Source organism: Citrus clementina, unplaced genomic scaffold (assembly GCF_000493195.1).
Source record: "Citrus clementina cultivar Clemenules unplaced genomic scaffold, Citrus_clementina_v1.0 scaffold_5, whole genome shotgun sequence".
In the NCBI taxonomy this organism is placed as follows: domain Eukaryota; kingdom Viridiplantae; phylum Streptophyta; class Magnoliopsida; order Sapindales; family Rutaceae; genus Citrus; species Citrus x clementina.
Window position 1 is genome coordinate 27,043,791 of NW_006262201.1, and position 20,805 is coordinate 27,064,595.

Here is a 20,805-nt window from a genome sequence, read left to right on the forward strand (position 1 = left end):
TATTATTATTATTATTATTATTATTATTATTATTATTATTATTATTATTATTATTATTATTATTATTATTATTATTATTATTATTATTATTATTATTATTATTATTATTATTATTATTATTATTATTATTATTATTATTATTATTATTATTATTATTATTATTATTATTATTATTATTATTATTATTATTATTATTATTATTATTATTATTATTATTATTATTATTATTATTATTATTATTATTATTATTATTATTATTGTAATATAAAATAAGTTATGATGACATAAGCAATGACATAAGCGATGATGTAAGGGAAGTGTGTAGAGAAAGTTAAGAATTCTAGAATTTAGTAAGGTATTTATGAAGGTTAATCTCAACCATTGATCAAGAGTTATGGTGGCAAAATCCTAGCCATCCATTAGCCTTAAGAAATCCTATAAATACCCCCTAACCCCTTTCATTTTCAATCTAACCTAGAAATTTCATTCTCTTTTATTCTAAGTCATAATATCAAGTGTAGAGAAATCTTTAATTTAGAAAGGTCTAAAGAAGTCAAGTATTTAAGAGAAATCTTATTCTTAAATAGTGTTGTGCATTGATTCTGTTATGCATCTAGGAACTTCAAATGTTATGACATAAGTTGTATTGAATACATGCATATCATGGATTATATTATGAAGAAGACATTTCAGAAAAAAGAATTTATGAAAAATAGGTTGTTGTACTACTTAGTGGCAAAGTTTCCAAGGAGGGCAAGCCCTCAAAACTAAGTGAAAATAAATCTTTTGGGGACGGCGATACGTAACGCCCAAAAGATCAACTAATGAGGCCGAAGGGCATATTGTTTAAAGAGTAAAAGTGCCAACCTTGTAGTGCAACATACCTAGGGCCCTAATGAAGTTTTGTAGTTTTTAAGTTTCTTTTAAAAGCTTAAGATGGTCGTCCATATGCATCATAATTTATACATGCATAAAAGTGTTATCTTACTGAGCATTAGCTCATAAAGTCCTTACATTGGAGGTAACGATGAGTAGGGCAAGTTTGTGCTAAGTCTTAACCAAGACGAAGTGCATATGGGCATAACAGACCTTGGGATTTTATGATGGGCTCAGCTTTGTTTAAATAAAAATATAAACATCTTAACTTTATGTAGTAATCAAGTTTTGAAATTAACTATAGAATCTCTGTATGACTTTTACTTTATGAAGAAAATTTTTTTTTGTGTTAAACTTTTAGAAATCGTATTAAAAGTAACTATGTTTTAAACATTTTTTAAAAATATATATAAGTGGAGTGTTACATGCATAAGGACCAAGAAATTTAACTCCTTATCAGAATTAAGAGGATCTTCGTTAATGGGCTTCTTCTTCTTAATGGCTGACAACTTGGTTCTACAACAAAGGGGAAGGTCTTTTGAGACACTCCCCGAGGTAAATAAGGAAGTTCTCTTAAAAATGACTTCTCTAAACAAAGTTTAGGCATCACTTCCAGAACAACCCCGGGAGGATCCCCTAGTCAAGCCAACATCTCTTTGGGTGGAGCTAGAAGCCCCCTTTTTGGATACTTTGGAAAAAATTTCCCCAGCGCTTAACATATCTTCCTCATAGAGGCTATCTAGTAAAGATCACAAAAAGAAAAAGAGTTAGAACATCGTCAAAATGGCATGAAAAACTAGCAAGGAGAGCAAAGAGCTATGGCTAAAGACAGAATGAATAGCTTTGATACAACTGGGGAGGACCTCTAGCAACAAAAGACAGACTCTAGACTAGATAGAAGACAATATTTACATTCTAAGAATGACCTCTAAGATGACCTGAGACAGTCCATACATCGTTAGCAACCATCATGTAGGTGGAATACACAAACAACATGAGAATGGGAGGTTCTAACACCTTCCGTTTTAGGGTCCCTTTTGATATCGGTGGTCCATAGGCACACTTTTCATATCTTCTCGTCAGCTATAAGGTTCCCTACAAACCCATGTCAACTCTCCCATTTAGCTTCTACAAGTTTGGTGATAGCTTTTGACTCTACAAAACTAATGATTTATATGAAAGTAAAGAGACAAAGCCACCGGAACAAATAATTAGGTTCACAAGAAGAAAGCAAAGAGGAAAAGAGCCATATGGGATTGGGTAAATACACTAGAAACCCCTCGACCCGAGGATGAGAGCTACCCCTAATCACTGGTTGCAATGAACCAGTGGTTATCCCAAAAGTGATGAGATGTGGTAGCCTTAAAAATACTGACATTCACATTCCAAGACATCAAATAAGTCACGCGGCCATCATAGTCTCCCCTCTTTGAGAACATTCTTGACAATAATAGCATCAGGGGCTCCCAATGAAAGTTCTTCCTCTATAGTACATATAAAGATATCAACTCAATGAATGAATGCTTGGACAATTATGCTGGAGCTACATTGAAAGCATAGCATACTCTACTAAAATACTCTTAGAGTAGTAAAGGGAGCCCTAAGAGAATTGGTTCGACTCTAATGGCAACTCATTCATCCTTTGGGTTAGCTCTATCATCACTATCATAAGACCATCTTATCTCCACACCTGGCACCAAGTTGCGAAAATCTATGATTTTCTCTAAATCAGCCTTGGTCAAACCCTCTCGAAGGCCAGTCATACATCTAACACGCCTAGGTAATTTAAAAGCTTAGAATCTCTCCATCTTTCTATTCAAACGTCCCTGAGGACCCTCTATCCACGGAGGATCGTTTTCTTGCCCATGCCACTAGGGACGATTCTAAGTAAAACTGGATAAACCACTAAGAACCCTATAAAACTTACAGCAGTATCATCAAAAGGGTTATCGTTGAAAGTAGAAAAATCCGAGGAAGAATCACTCGTATCTCCGCCCTTAAAAAAACCAAAGAGCCTCATACTAGAACTATCGAGCTCCTCATCAACTAACGACAACTTTCTTTTCACTATCTAGACAACAATCACCGGTAACAACAACCCGTTACCTATAAAAAAAAAAAAAAAAACCCTAAGAATACATAGGTAGCACCATTAGAACACTAAATCCACCAATTACATCAATTAAACAAACCTTCACAACCAACAACCCATATAGCCAACCTAATACAGCATAAACCCCACCAACCAACACTGAAATTGTACCACGTACCACCCAAACAACACAAGACACCAACAACAATAAAATAGCCCAAAACTACCAACTAAAAACCATAATAAAACTAAAATTGAGCATAAAAGGGAGAAAAATTATCTAAAAATTAAACAAGTGAAACTGCTATCGCCAATTTAAGCCGTATTAACCTAGAATCTCGCCACTAGAACCACTGCTAAAGAAAGCCAAAGAAGAGGTGCAAATAAAGCCAAAACCAAAGAAGAATGAAATTGCAATAAGGGAAAAAGAGAAAGAGATCGTGAAGGGAATAAGAGAGAGATCGTGAGGAGGAGGAATAGAAAAAGAAACCAAATTAGAGAAGATGGTGGAGAAAAAAAATTGAATTAGGAGAAGAGAAGAAAGAGAGAGAAGTCGAGACAAGAGCAAATAAAGGAAAGAGGAAAATTAAAGCAAGACGAAGAGTGAAAAGGGTCGAGAGAGATAGGGAAACTGAGAACCAAAGGGGGAGAGAGAGAAAAGCAGCGAAATGAAGAAGACGAAGTCGAAGAGAAAAAGAAAGGGGAAATTGGTTTTTTAAAATTGAGGTTAGGGCACGTGAAAGAAAAAAAAAAAGAGAAAAGAAATTAAATTCTAGTAAAACATGCCCAAAGAGTGCATGGCTAAAGCACCCCTATGTTTCCCACTTGCAATGAGTGGAAGAAAAAAAATTCAAATGAACCCCCGCGAGGAAAATTTGAGATAAGCCTAAAAAAAATTATTATTTCGTGGCTAATAAGGGGATGGGGGTCTTGCCAAATGTATCGAGGACAGACCTAATCAAATTGTCCCCATTTAAAAGACCCCCACGTGCCATGCCATCTTGAATGAAAATCTTAGTCTCTTTCACCTCAATCTATGCTAAAAGAGACTAGAGGATCTTACTGGTGGTAAAATATAGGCAAAAGGTATTAAGGGCATGACACATAGGCAATATGATTTGGCACTGTGATAAGGAATGAAGTGGAAGTTGAGAAAGAGGATAAAAAGAGAAGATATTAAAGAATCAGGCTCAATTACCTAAATTACCCAAGAGTAACAAAAAATTACCCCCTACAAAATATCCAAATTGCCACATGTTTGTACGAGACCGTGGAATAATAACAACCATGCCAATGCAACCAGGCCACATTGTTTCCCACCTGAATTGTCTCCAAAATATTTCCTTATGTGCTGCCAAATTTAAGATTTAGAAAGGGAGACCATGGGCAAAGCCACATGTACCATCCCTAGTGAAGTCAAGTGCTCTTCAACCCAATTCATTAATTTAAAATAGGCCAATTAGAGTTAAGAGCGCACTATCAGCACAGACTGTCCTTAAATGGACAGTTGTCCAGCCCAAGCAAGTTCAGAGGCCTCCACAAAAGGAGCCAAATTACTCTTAAAACCTACTTGATGAGGGGAATCACCCATAACGGCTTGCTATGTTTCCAAAATGACAAAAAGATGCCCTTAGAGGTATTCTACCTTAAAAGGTCAGGTTGGTTTCACTAAGAAAATAAATTCATTCTTTCACTAGAAACACTCAACTCTTTCCCTATTCTAGAGTTTCTTGCAAACTCATTACCTTTCTCTAACTTCCTATTGACTTAACCATTGAGTGTCGTCACCGGCCACTACCAACGCTGCTTCTAACAGCTATTCCTTGTGATTTTAGGTTTGTCTCAACCACCATCGTCCCCAAAAAATCGTCTCTAAACAGTATAGTGCCTATTTTCACTAGAAATCACCTTCTGCAGAAAAGCTCTCATAATGTTTTGGGTTGAACTAGAATAAAGCCAAAACATGTATGCAAATGGGTGTTAAAAACAATATATAATCTGTGATCAATTATAAAATGATCTTTAATACTATATAAAAGAACGAGTATCTTAATATGCGACATTAAATTTTTCAAGGAGATCAATAATTTTTTTTGTTACAAACAATCTCATCCATTAACTAATTGATGCAATTTACGATATAAACTTAAATATAAGAACTTAGTTGTGTCATTCATTAGTCTTACACCATAAATAAATTTTATGATTGCAACTTATTTATTTATTTTGTGTTAGATAATCTACTACGTATTATATCTTATACTTAACAGTAATAGATATTAAAACATTTATGTTAAAAAAATCACATTACAAATTAAAGGAAGGTTGAAAAGTGATTTTTAAATAAAATATGTTGTTCAAGTGAAATTGTTTCAAACTCTAAGGATGATCATAGTTATTTTACAAAAATTCTCTAGCTCTAAAATGGTCAACAAACTAATTACAGTAATTTTTAAATTATTTATCTTTTTCTTTAATATAAATATTGTGTACTATTAATTAAATTTAATGACACACAATTGAAACATTATTGATGCCACAAAAAAATTATGACATCATTGAGGGACCCCTCTTTCAATACATCAACATGTCAATTTTTTCTTTTTTTTTTGGTGACTCCTTGTTTATCCAATATTCTTTTGAAATAATGTTTGATTCTTTTCTTTTCCTCATGGATTTATTATTCTCATTCTTAAAGACTAATTTTAATGTAAAGTTTAGATATGTTTATTTAAAATTAGAATTATCAACCGGATTACTTATTTTGTGTAGAGGGTAGAGAATTAAGATTCCATTTTGCTTTGGAATTGAGAAAATTAGGAAAAAAAAAAAAAAAAAAGAGCCAGCGCATATGGGGTTTAAGAAGAAAAGGATTTTTTTTTTTTTTAATTAAATCAAGTATGATTGAAAATCGAGTTTCATAATGATTTTTGAGAGGTGTTAGAAGCTCCCCCTGCTGCAACCATGGGCCTTAATTTTTTGTTGAAACTATGGGCTTCAATGTCAAGATGCGCGTAAGATTGGAGATGAAGGAACTAATACGTTACTCTATTTGTAATCTCTTTTTTGGAACATTGGACATCCGTACCCATTATTTGTTTCTGCTTCCTTGTTGAAAGATTGGACGCAAAGCCTTAAGACTCTCAAACATTTGGTTGATAAAAAATGGGGAAAAACCGCGGGGTAGAATTGGGAAGTGGGAAGAGAATATATATAGATAAATGGATAGGCAAAAGGGTATCTAAACTTCAAGATTTGGGAAAATGGTCACATAAAATCGGAGTTCGACAATAATTTCGTCTAAGAAGAAGATTGTTGAGTTGTTAATTTTTTTAGTTGAATACTAGAAATTATAGGCCCAACCCTCCAACAAATCATGATCAATGCTCAATCATCCAATTAACCATTAGAGTTTAGACTATCCAAAATGTGTGTTTCATGATGACTTTTCAAAAATATGTGATAATTGAATTTAAGTGGGTTTGAATGAACATTTACCCATATTAAGCTAGTTCCCTTCATTTATAGGATTTAAGACTTGTCAATTATTGACGTATATGATAGCAAATGGGACCCGAGTAGGGACCTACTTGATAACGTAATAAAAAATGGGCTAGGGACTTATTTGATTAAAATGGACAAACCGCATCCTTACCCAAAAACATAAGACTACAAGACTTGATAACGTAATAAAAAATGGGCTAGGGACTTATTTGATTAAAATGGACAAACCGTATCCTTACCCAAAAACATAAGACTACAAGAATCCGGATATCATTACCCCAATTTTCTTTTTTTCTCTAAGTATCAACAACAATCAAAGTTTGAAACATATTTGTTTAAACTCGTCTCTATTCGAACTTGCCGAACTTCAGTATCTTTAAGGTTTCTCTTTCAACACGGTTGTTCTCAACCGTGAATGTTGTCTCTAGCAAATAATGGCTTAGAATAAAAGTTTTGTACAATATATTTTTTCTTTGTTTTACGTTTATGTATTAATACTTTTTTTTTTTGAAAATCTATTTTTTTATCCTTACTTTTTTAAAAAAATAAACACTGAAAAAGAATGACTACAGTCAAAACAATTATTGATCTTAGCGTTCACACTCGCTTTATATTATTCTTTACACTCACTTTATATTATTCTTTTAAATGATTATAGTTTAATAGTCAGAGTTTTCGTCGTTACTGTTCGTACGCGTTCTCATTGTATAGTTTCGTTATTATTGAAAATTAAACACCCAAACAAAAGTACCAATGAAAACATATGAGAAAGGATATGAGAAAACAAAAATTATAATTGCAAGAAAAAAAGTATTTACTTCCAATGGATCTTATCTTTCAACTATCTTAAGAAGATAAAAAACGCAAGTGGTCATCATCAGTTTTTAATAATATTTTATAACTACCTTAAGTTTTAATTTTATATCATTTAATAATATTTTCGTTAACCGTCAAAGAATCTAAGATAGAATTCTTGAATTCATTTAAAGATAAAATAATATTTTGAAAGGATAAGAAAAACAAAAATTACAGTGGCAATACAAATGAAAAAAAAAAAAAATTCTTTACTTTCAACAACGGGGTAACATATTTACCCTTTTCAGAAAAAAACAAAGTGGGATATAAATTTAGGCTTTATAAAAAGTTTCTTTATATAAAGGATGGTTGTGTGTCATCATATGTCAATACTGAATAGTCATTGGGTGGTCCACATGTGAATGTCCCAATGGATGACACTTCTCCTACTTTGTCCTGGATCATTAATAAAATGTTTCCCCATAAGTCACATCATGCCATCACCGTACATTAAAAGCTAGTAATTATGAATGAATCATTCATTTCAGACTTTGGGATTTAAAAAAAAAAAAAGACTCTAGTCAGCATCACTGCCCTGAGTGAAAGCTCTACATCAATATCAATTCCCCTCCCCAATACGTAAATTAACAAACACAAATGAATGTTTTGTTTCAATAAGTTATCTAAGGAGAATTTAAGTCATCACTTATATAACATAGTGCCTAGCACAGATAAAATTTGAGATAAGGTGATTGAGATCTACCACATAATTAGAAATTAATATTAGTTTAAGTTAAAGTTGTGAGTTCATAAGTACTCAACTCATCCTCATGTTGGAAAGAAAGGCCAAGGTAGGAACCATATATCATTTTTCTTTTTGCCCCAAAGTTTCGCTTTCTAAAATAATTTCTTTGTGTTCACATAAAACCATACATGATCGCTTGTGGATTATGATTCATGAAAAAGAACCACGGTGCATCTTTTGATCTAGGGAATGTTCCCAACTACCAAGTATGTTGAAACATCAATTTTTAGTTGAAATTTCTACCTCTAACAAGTTGTCTAACTAAGCCCACACTTTTTATAATTTTTTTTTTTTTAGGGTTTCTAAATGAATGAGGTATTAGGGAAGTTATTGCTTCAGATAATCAGAAAAAGATAAAGAATTAGGTTTTTTTTTAAAGGTTTGGATGGAAATGAGAAACCTCGCTTACAAAACATTAACTCCAACCATTATTATTATTATTATTATCTTGAACTCAAGTGACCGTCAACGCAAAACACATTCACAACAGGTCGAGTTGCATTGAGGATGAGGGGGACAAGTTGAGGATCAATTATGCCCACATCATTGCTTGGTTTATGTTTAAGAATTTTCCAACAAAAAATAAAATAAAATAAAGAACGTTGGCAAGATTTCGAATAAGTTGGGAAGATGATTTTGTTTTTTTTTGGTTAATTTAGCAGTATATTGCTGGGTTTTTTTGCTGGGCTTTTAGTGACAAAGATTTATTGGGTTTGTTCTCTGTGGGGAAAGATTTTCTTAGGCTTTTTTGTTACTCTTCCAAGAATGGAATGAATCAAATTTTAACCCAAATGGGGCCTGGTTATGGTCCAGCAGTAAAAAGTAATCTTGGGTCTTTCTCCACAGTCCACGCATTAATTAAAGCTTTATTTTATTTCCTAGTTTTCTTTGAAGAACTCAAAAAGCCTCCAACTCTTATCCCCTTATTTTCTCATAAAATTTGTAAATGAGTTCAATGACTTCAATCACCAAAATCATGTACAAGATAGGTGTTGCCAACTACTTTTCACTATTTAATTTAATGGTTAACACATCGAACAAGATTTAAGTAAAATTTTCTATAACTCGATAGTAATTCCCTATTTCTTCAAAGTAGGTTTTTTATTAGCCTACATTAATTTAAGTATAACATATACTTTTTATCTTGAGTAGATCTCTTAACGATATTATATTGGAGTAGACTTTATTTCCGTTTGACATATATTTGATTATAATGTGAGTGGATAAATATAAAGACATTAAAATTTGCAAAGAGAGAGGCATTGCCAAAAAGATGATTTTATCAACTTTTTTTCTTTATTTTGGCACAACATATTTTTTTTTTCTTTTATTACAAAAGAAAATTAAACAAATGAAAAAAAAAAAAAAAAAAGTAGCCCGTCTTGAATGCCGGGCAGACAAAGACAGGACTGCCCTTCGAGGGACAGGAGGGTAGAAGGTATGGTCGCCATCACGCCTTCTCTTCTTCCACTTCTCCCCATACAAACCTCTCTTTTCTCTCTGTTGCCCGCCCTGCCCGACTTCAATAGGAAAGATTAAAATAATGAATAAAAATTTGAATAATATTTTTTTTAAAATATATTAGCGAAACGACAAAAGGCTGTGGCTATGCTAATCTCTGCTGCTGTCACGCTGACAGCGCTGTCAGCGAGGCGTCAATCATAAAGCAATGGATTACAAAATGATTTGCCTTGATTCTTGCGTCTCCCCTCTTCACTCTCCCATTGGCTCTGACACTCACCGTATGTCTTTGACCGTATCCTTTACAAAAGCAAATTAAAAGCAAAGCGAACACAGAGAAAGAGAGAGAGAGAGAGAGAGACACGCTCTTCAGACACGTCACTTCAGTCGACACGTGTGAAGGGGATAAAAATATTTACACCCTTTTTATGCTCTTTGTTTGCTCTCTCTTTCTCTCCCCCCTCTTTCAATAATTTCTCTCTCTTAAAAAATAAATAATAATTAAAAAAATTTAGTAAATAAATGAAATATATTAGAGAATGATACCGTTGGCTCCCGCGAGAATCTCGCCTTACAATGCGTTGTGTTGTAAGGAACAAAGAATGGTTTTGTGATTTTGTTAGTTTCCTCTAAGATTTCTTTCTTTTCTTCTCTTTTTTTTTTTTGTCTTTTTATATTTGGTCTTTTATTTATTTATTTTTTTGGTATTATATGTGCGGTTTCAAGTTTAGGCTAAATTTATTTTTATTTTTTTGTATATCGCATTTGTTTTGCTATTAATTTTCACTTTTTTTGTGAGTATTAATTAAAGTTTTTAAGTAATATAAATTAAATAATGAAAATAAGAAATATAACAAAACTTTTATCTCAAATGATGCGTTAATATTGATAAAGTGGATAGAATTTTCTCATAAATTAATTTATTATATCACTAATCACTTGATTATTGATGTGAGCTCATCAACATCAAGGATGTTTACTATTTTTTTGACAATTACGTTTATGTAATAGTTTCTAACTAACAATATATATATATATAGACTCGAGGTGGCTTTGCTTATTAAAAATTCAACTACAATATAACGTACATTGTACCATCAAATTAAATTATTCCTTATATTTTTTCTAGTTTTAGGTTAAAATTCACAATTTGTGGGTTACATGTTTCAAGTTCATCTAAATTTTAGTCTTCACTTTGCCTTTTTTTTTTTTTTTCTTTCCGTCGCTTTAATAAAGGATAATTCAAAGTTTATTTTTGCCCCAAAATGGTCCACAGGCTAGAAATTTAGTAGTTGTATATACCCAACAATTAATCGTTGTATTGTAGGTGCACCCTCGTTTTAATTGAAAAGTAAACAAGAATAAATGTTGGTTGAAAAGTTTCTTTCTACTCAATGCCAAAATGACATGATACGTATTATTGAATTTTCAATTTCAGCAAAGTTTCAATATCTATAAGCCAAATTGCAAAATCAACCCATCATCCCTAGATTTCTAACGAATAAAATAAATGGTTGACCATATTGAAAACAACAAACGAGTCTAGAGAATTTGGACAAGTTCCATTAAGAGACGGTAATTTCAAAATTGACCATACACGCAAATTGAAATATATATATATCAAAGAGCATTCATTGATGTCACTTGTTCAATTCTAAACTGCTAGCCTAGAATCGAATTAACATATTTAGTATAATAATGCCTGACCATTTTGATGCTTCACTAATTACAATACACTTTCATTAATCACTCATTCATTACATTTTCTTTACGAACCTCGACTTAAGGAGCGAACTTGTTTGAAAGAAGAAAATCAAACGAGTAACATAATTATGTGGATATATATTTATATTTATATATATACACGCGTGCGCGCACACACACACACAAACGAAGTTCGAAAAACAATTTATGAGAAGCATGAAAGTTGATAGACCTTGTTAGAAGATGACAATTCAGCGAGCCATTTCGAATTGCTCATTACTTTTGAGCTGTATAACATAATAATTATCAAATAATGGCTTCCGATCGATTTTTATAAAACTTTTCTCTAACATGTACTGATGTACAGAAGTGGGTTTCCATCTTTGGTAGAACAAAGAAATAAATACTTGAATAAAGTAAAAATTCAGGTCAAAAAACAAAAATTCATTAAGGCTGTTGACGGAAAAGGGCTAAAGTAGAAAGAAATAGTTGGAAAGTGTAAAGTCAAAATTAATGAAACATGCACGAATAATTTAAAACACGAGGAGTAAAAGCAAAGCAAGTAAAAGTTTGCATGATTCAAGATTTTCAACTGTGTGCTGCAGCACGAGCAATCAATGAAACGAAAACAAAAAAAAGAACAAAAACAAAAACAAAAGTTTATTGCATGCATGTAAGTAGTAAATGGCTTAATTACAAAAAAAAAATAATAATAATACATGAATGATGAATGAATGAATGAATATACCATGCATCCAGCTCTGCTGTGGGCCCCATGCGTTACAACTTTTTCATGCAAAAGTTCTCGAGCTACTCAAAACACTGGCAAAATTTATGAAACTATTTTTATTTTTCTTTGTTTTCTGCCTTTTGGGTTTTTGTTTTTATAGTTATGGGTGAAAACTAGGGTTTGTCAAAAACAGCGTCACCCCAACAAGTGACTTTATTATGAAGCAGAATTAGCAGAAGGCCAGCAGAGATCAGAGGGCCGGCAGGGTCTCGAGGTGTCAACATCAGGGCAACAAGATAATGACACGTGTAAAGAACGTGGACCGAGAATGAATGACTGAATGATAGTGTAATGATGAATAAATAATTTTTTGACATTCTTAAGGACTATTTGTGTGGTTGCAGAAGCTACAGTCTGATGATATATACTGATGAGAGAAGCCAGAAGCAGCAGGAAAGCAGAAGCAGAAAAAGCAGCAAGCAAAAAAATATATTGAAAAAAGAAAAAAAAAAAAAAAGCAGAAGCAGTACGGCTCATCTTCCCTATAATCTATATGAATTTGTGGAGGGTCTTTGAGTAGCTCAAGGCTTTTGGCTTTATGGTCAGTCAGCGTCTATAGCGTCTCCCCGTGCTAATGCTACACTTCACTTCTTGTACCCATTCTCCTCCATTTTACATCAATTTTAATTACTCAGCTCCACATATGGCAAAATAACATATGCACCCGCTGAATTTAGAGGAATCGACAAACATACTAGTATTAAATCGGAAACACCCAACTTGTTAACCCTCATTCCCTATGTCTTTTATTTCATGTTTGTTCACATGTTCATTTTTTTTTTTTTTTAGTGAAAGAAAATGATTGATTAATATTTAAAAATTCTAGTCTTTAAATTGATGAAACAATTTAATTGGTTTTGCCTGATTCGTGACGCCGATGAAGGTGTAGCGAACTTGTGATGATGACAATTCTTCATCATTAAGTATTCAGATTGAAAAATTTAGACTCAGCGTAACGCAACATGAAGCATAAATGGACCTACCGTCTAATAAATTGTTGCCTTACAAGGTACAGGTTGCACATTGTAGAATTTATATATACATATACACGAGTTTGACGTTGAACAATACAGGAAAAGTAAGAGAAGGAAACAATGTGCTGTTTAATTTGGAAGAGAAGGGCCTTGAACGTTTAATTATGAATAAAATATATGGGCAAATTAAAAGCATTTGATGATGGGGTCGTGAAGTTTGAAAATTTGTGTTCATGCTACTGTGATTGTGGGGGATAATAAGAACACTTTACAATTCAAAAGTGATGTCGCTTTAGTACAAGAAAAGTCAAGGTAGTAAATATTGGGTGCTTTTCATCTATGGTTTTACCTTTTTTATAAGTAGAGATTTAAATATTTTTCAATTAATTTTTTTTCTGTTATTTCTTTTTCATTGAACTAGAGAAAATTGCATAACAATGGAATTAATTTAGTTTATTAATGAATTTTCATTTTTTTCGGTTGAGTTGTATCCTACATTAGTTTAGTAAAAGGGAGCTACTTGAGTCTACTTAAAGATTTTAGGCCTAGCCCCACCCTCACCCCTCTACCCCCGCCGGCCGCCACCACACCTCCTCCCAACCTAATAGAAGTGGTATTAGAGATAGACTTTAGTAGTTGAAATATTATAATGGAACAACTTAGGTGTGTCGAACAAAAAGATTTAAGGTCTGGTATTGGGTTCATTTGGGGGGAGTGTTTCTAGAAATCTAACTCAAAAGACTAATACATTGAGTAGAGAGACATATCCTCTTTATAACTTTAGGTAATTTCCTTTTACTAGCCATGCGGACACAATCCAGAACTCACCAAACAATTCCCAACCCCCCCCCCCCCCCCCCCCCAAAAAAATCCATTTATACCTTTTTCTAAATATGATTTTAAATGATCTATGATCTGGGTGGGAATTGAATCTACTTTTGGTTTATTTCAAAAGACTCAAGAACAATAATTGACAAGACTTCTGCCGTTCTACGGCTCTAAGTAAGGCAATAAGCTACTAAGGATGGAATTAAAAGCGAATTGATCTTACCAATATCCACTTTACAAGAAATAAAATCAGACAAACTTTTAATTTTTCTGCCTTTTTGAGATTTCAATGCAACAAAGCTAGGTTCAATTCCCTCATTGATTGACAACAATATCAAGGCACTGATTGATTGGGCATATCTCAAGAACAATGGAAATTAATGCAAAGTTGTTGAGGTGATTAATTAATAATTAGGAGCACTATTGGACATCTCTCGTTCTCTCTTATTATCTTGCTGGTGAAAACTCTTTTTGAATATAAAATTTTGATCGATTGATTAATTGGGCCATATTGGAAAGCACTAAGTACAGAATTGCTGTTTGATTTGGCATAATCAAGGTGATTAGTGCAATAATATTGCTTCGAAACAAAGTATAGAAAATGCTTTAATTAGAAATTAGATTATTTGCTTTTGGATGAAAAGACATTAGATTCTCTTTTTGTGTTGATTTATTGACTAAATAACCAGCATTTCTACACACTGTTGAATCACAGTCTTTTACATATTCCATAATTTCAAAATTTTATGGGCTTGTGTGAAATCACTCTGTCTTAAGCTGAGCTTTATTTATATTTATTGGATTATTATTGTTTGATTATTTTGAGAATTATGAAATAACAAATGAGTGTCAGAAGTATTAGGTTAAGTAATACTATGCTACTAATGTTTTACAAAATAATTTATTTTATTACAAGAATTTTACAAATTATTATATTTTACTATGTTTCTATTAAAACATTAATTCACTTGTTAGCTGACTGGTAAAAATTGTTTTTGTGGTGATTCTTAGTACAAAGTTATTTTTGCCTCTTTGACATCAGCGTGATATATGTCAGTAGTAATTGGATTAACAGCAGTAAAAAGGAAAATTGTAAAATGTTAATTTTATAAAATTATAATAATAAAATGTCAGTAGTAGTTCTTAAAGTGGTCATGTGATGATAACCCTTATTTATTTTATTTACTAATGTATTAGGTACAAGGGTCAGCTGAATCAAAGTCGTGATCATTAAATCTCTATCATGAAATCTTTACTAATAATAATAAGAGAAAAAGTGAAAGTAGGAAGATGTTAATGATAATGGCAATAATTGCTTCTATAAAGCAGCCATGCAAGGAGTGTAGACGAGGAGCTGTATTTATTGAAAGTTGAAAGTATAAACGTGGCAAAAGCACAATCATCATAATGTTAGAACCAGAGACCCTCCTACAGTTTGTTTCATTCTGTCTATTTCTTCCACTACATTCCCCCATAAAACTCTGAAACCCTAATTGTTCTTTACTTTCTTGTTCAATTTTAGATCGCTCTTAATCTGTCTTTTTGATTTATGCATAAAATAATAATTGGCTAAAGCTTTTTCTTTTTCTTTTTCTTTATTTTTAGGTAAACACTTACCACACTACTTTTATAATATAGTTAAAAAAAAATAATAGTTGAAACAAAACATTAATGTTCAAGATACGATTATACAATCATCAAGATTTCTATGTAGTTATAAATTTAATTATATTTTCACAAAATTTCAAGATTTACATCTATGCCGATAATTGTCATGCCACAACATTAATCTTAGAGATGGCATAATCGTAACTTGTGATGGAAAATTCAGTTTTCGGTTCGTTTTTACTTAAAAACTGAATTTGTTTGGATTGGAAAGTTCAAACCAAACTTAATTTGTAAACCAAACCAATAAAATCATTGAAATACCAAACCAAAATAATAAGTGGCTTATCCATAAATTACATGTAGATGGGATTGAGCTAAAGCATATTTTTTAGTTAAAACACTTACCATACCTACTGTTATTAATTTTGTTAAAAGAAATAATCGTTCAAATTAAATCTCTATTTGTAATCCTTAAAATATAATTATGCAGTCATCAAGATTTTTACCAAGTTATGAGTTTAATTCAATTTTCTTTCCCAAATCAAAGTTTATAAAATGGTTATGAAATTAATTTACCAATGACAATTGAATGGACTACGGAGAAGCCATTTTTTACACGCGCTAAAAAGAGAATGGTTGCGTATTAAATGAATCATTTATTCCCCCATAAGACTTTGACAAACTGACTGACAAATAAAACTTTTCAAAAAATGTTTTCAAAGAAATTATTTATGTCAAGTTGTAACCGGCAGTGGCCTTACTTCATTTGATTTGATTTGATTTGATTTGATTTGCCATCTCTTTTCAAATTTTGTTTTGTCAAGAGTAACTCCATATATTTCTTCTTTCCGCTTGGCCCGTTTTTCTTTCACTTCTTGCGTAAACTTTGTTTGGCTTCCCGGAAAAACTTTCCTTTCCCTTTCTCTCTTTTTTCTCTGACTGCTAGGGTTCTAGGGCTATGTTGCAAAGCCAGCTAATAATAATATAAGATATGGATCTGACAGATTGACATCTTAATAATTTTCATTGGTAACAGTTACTGCAATTAATTTTTGTTGGTTGCCCGTTGAAATTCAATCCTGCTAATTAAACTTCTCCAATTTGATTTGATTGATGACATTATTTGATGCTTATGGGCTCTTTTTGTAAAGGGAAAAAAGGACCTCAATTTTCAACGATGAACAATTAGACACTCATTAATTTAGAAATAGATACATAGTTAAAGTTTTATTAAATTCTGATGGGGATAAACGTACTATATAATAAATTATTTTATTTAGACATTATAGTATAGTAATTTTAATAAGATTGGTGTTCTTTATCTCTATTTTTTATAAAAAAAAATCTGGCTATTCATTTCTCAATATAATTTGGCAGTTTGCATTGTATAGGAGATTATGCAAAACGTTAAACCCACGGACAAACACACAGAAAATGCATTAAAAAGCTCACATCAAGCCAGTTCACTTGAAGTTGTAACTAGTTACGGACATTTAGCTACAAATTGATCAATGTTAAATTGGAGCTAAACAACGGTAACTAATTCTAAATGCACATTTCAAGAAGTGTGGACATCCATAACTTAAATTTTCATTCACTTGAATAATAATAATAATAATAGACCGCTAGACTGAAAATTTTAGATTGATAGGTAAATGCATAAAAATAATATTAAGGATAAGTTTTAATAACCACCTCACGTGAAATGCAGAAGATTCAATTCTAAATTTAATCGATAAAGAGAGACAAAGTTTTTACATGAAAGGAATCAAACACAAGACTTTAGCTCTAACAAGCTGACCCAATGTTACAAAGAGAAAAGAAAACTTGTATTTCAATGTGAATAATGCTTGAAATCTCAACATTCAAGTTTTAACTTGAGTCTCAATGTTATATGTCACTTTTTTTATTAGATGATGAATGTAAAATTACTGATTACTTTATTTATATTAACCAAGAGATGAATGCCACATAAGGTAAGACTGAAATTATGACTCAAATATTGAGATATCTAGTATTGCTTTTTTACTCTATTTAAAAAATACTCGGAGTGGTTATATCAAAGATAATTAAATAAGAAAGCTAAATATACTAATATTAAATAAAAATATTAGTGATCATAATCAATAGGTATTGAAGAATCATGGAGATTTGATTTGAAAGATTATTACCTTTAACAATTAATTTATAATTATTTTGGCAATAATTTCATTTCATTTCATTTGTTACTCTTTAATATGAACACGCTAACCCAATTATGAAAAACCTTATCTAAGTGATAAAGGCAAAAAATTAAAGAAAAAAGTTATTCCATCTCCTTTATCGTTGGTTTTAACACCACCCTCACTTTTTTTTTTTCCCTTTCCTCTCTCTCTCTCTCTCTCTCTCTCTCTCTCTCTCTCTTCTTTTTTATGAAATCACTTTCTTCTCTCATACGAGAAATTAATTGCTTTTCTCTTCATGGATTTTAACAACACGTCCTTTTTTTATCTTTCTCTTTTGCCTCCTAAAGAGAAGTTATAAGGCAACCCATCACAAAAGGCTCTGGCTTTTGCCCTATATACAAACTCAACCAAAGTTAGAAGAACTAGCTAACTTCCCTTTTTTGGTTTTGATTAATCATCTAAATTACCATAAGCTATTCCACTACCACTGTTATTGTTTAATTTAGCAAAACTTTCTTCGCGTGAGATTAAATTTTAATTGAACACAAATTAATTTCCCATTCATGAGTGTCGTTTTAGCAAGGAATAATTATTCAAAGCAAAAGGCAAAAGTATGTCATTATAGTACAAGTCAAAGCTTTTGGGTCATATTAGATTTGTGGACATAAATAAATAAATAGCTTTACTATAATTTTGCATTTACTATGCATGCATATTTATATATTTAGAGAAGTTGCTAGCCTGTCTTGTAAGTTTGTTAGTATTAGGATTCTGAAAAGTTGGAGGCCATATATAGAAGGTTAATTTCATTTTACTTGATTGAGTAGTCAATATTGTTGGTAATATTTACTATTTTTACTTTGTTCTTTTTGTGAGCTTCTTTCATTATCAATCTGCAGGAGACAAGCTGTGATTGATGAATGATGACAACAACTTATTGTTAGACCTATTAGTTCTAAATATTGGCAATTAATTGATATTAAGGCTGCATAATTAGTGCAGAAAACGGTTTAATATGGATTTGATTCTATTTAGATTATAAGTTAGTGTGAATCAAAATATAAACGGTTGGACAATAGTTTACAACTAAATATTAATCATACACTATGTACATGTAGAATAAGATTTCTAAATAGTTTTGTGTATTGATTCAAAAAAATTTTAATCTTGAGTGATAATATGTGACATATAAAGTTGACACGTGACATATAATGTATTATTCAATGATATAATAATTATTTTATTTATAATTCAACAAAAAAGTAACAGCTAGCTACTAATTGATAAGTGACAACGTATAAATTGTGATACAAAATTTATATCTCAACTTTATATCTATGGTATTGTTTAGATAAATGTTTTCTATCGGGAAAAATTTATCCTATTAGATGAAAAAATCTTACTAGAATTCAAAATTTTAGTAAAAACTAATCCCACCACACAAAAAGAACACTTCATTTTTCTTGTTTTCCTTTATTATTCTCTAGACTTCTCCTTAACTTTTTTCTGAACCATTCGTTTAGAATAAATTTTCTGCGCATCGATGAAATGCTGTGGGGTTCTTGAAATTTCCCAACTAGTTCACATTAATTTCCACTGAATTATGCCAATAATTGAGTAACATTCTTATGCAATTCAAATTTGGACGCAACACAAAGTCGTTTTCTAAGTTGAAAAATTAAAAAAAAAATGAAATCAGATGAGAATTAGGACGCTAGCTGCTATGTTTGAGTCCCCGCATTAATATTCATGAATAAGATGTGTCAGGCTCTTATTATTAATATTAATTTTATACTGAATTTTATTGTTATAATTTGTATGTACCATTGGGACCATTTACAGCTAGTTGATCATTTACAGTGAATTAAAAGCGGGTAGTAGCTAGAATGGAATTTGACATCAAGCATGTAATAATATTTATGATACAAGTGCTTTTGTCTTCATGTGGCAGAAGCAAAACAGCATAAGCTAATCTTCTAGAAAATCTACTTTAAAAATTTTTTAAAATTCCTCAGCATTAATTGGCAACTGTTACATGAAATTTAATTTCTTTTCATTAAATCCATTCCACAATACCTTGTTTCCTATAAACCAAATCTCCAACACATATTTAAAGGAAAAACAGAAGGAAAGCTCTACCAAACGCCTTCGAGAATAAATCAATTCATTGTACATATGATAAATTGTTGGAAAAAGTTTGGTGGCTTAGTACAAGATTATAATTCAAACTTGCTCTAATATCATATTATAATCATCTTTTAATCTAAGAAAAAAAAAGCAATGAATATTGAAAATACAGTTTTGAAATCATGGCATGGGTTATTTCCAAGAACATTCATGAAAACTCAAGAGGAATAATTTCAAACTTGCTCTATTATCATAACATATCTAATGAACTTCTGGGATATAAATGACTATTTCTAATTTGAAAGTACGTTTCCACTAAATTTAAACTAAAGAATCTACTTGCATTTTGTTGAACTCTCAATATAATGCTAGGATTTCAAAATTAAAACAGAAAGTTTTAAGGTATAAAATTATCGCATTAATGATAGTATAAAAATATCCATAGTTACTTAACACGTGGCATTTTTTAATTGATGCTACAGCATTTAAGGTATAAAATTTGTAGTCCAATTATGTGCATCTGGTTTACTCAGATCTCAAATACTAAATTTAATGTTATGGATTAAGGCTAGTATATGTATACTTTTTTTTCTCCATTTTCTCAATATAACATAATTTTAAAATAAATTCTTCTCTCAGTTTTAGTGTGAATAGATACGGATCTCATATCTCTTATATCACCACCAAAAAATTTTATCAACGAAACCCTTTGTGCTGAAATGAGTATATATGTTTACTTTAGCTAGTGACTGTATGTATAAAGAGTTGCGTAATATCAAATATTTCAAATTATAGTGCTTGATAGTTATTAGTTTTTCTGGCTGTATTAATTTATGAATTTAAATTGACAAATGTCTCCACATTATAGTAATCAAATTACTGTGCAGTTATTTTTAGGAATTGTCTAGTTGGTTTGGTCCTTTCAGTGAAAAAGAGAGATTAAGAGATTAGTTTCTCGTGACACGAATATTGAAGTGTAAAATTCTTTGATTCGTATTTGTGAAGTAAAAGGATCAATTCTCCATAGCAACAATGTTGAAAGGGAAATATTTGTAATTTGTATTTGTGCATAGAGT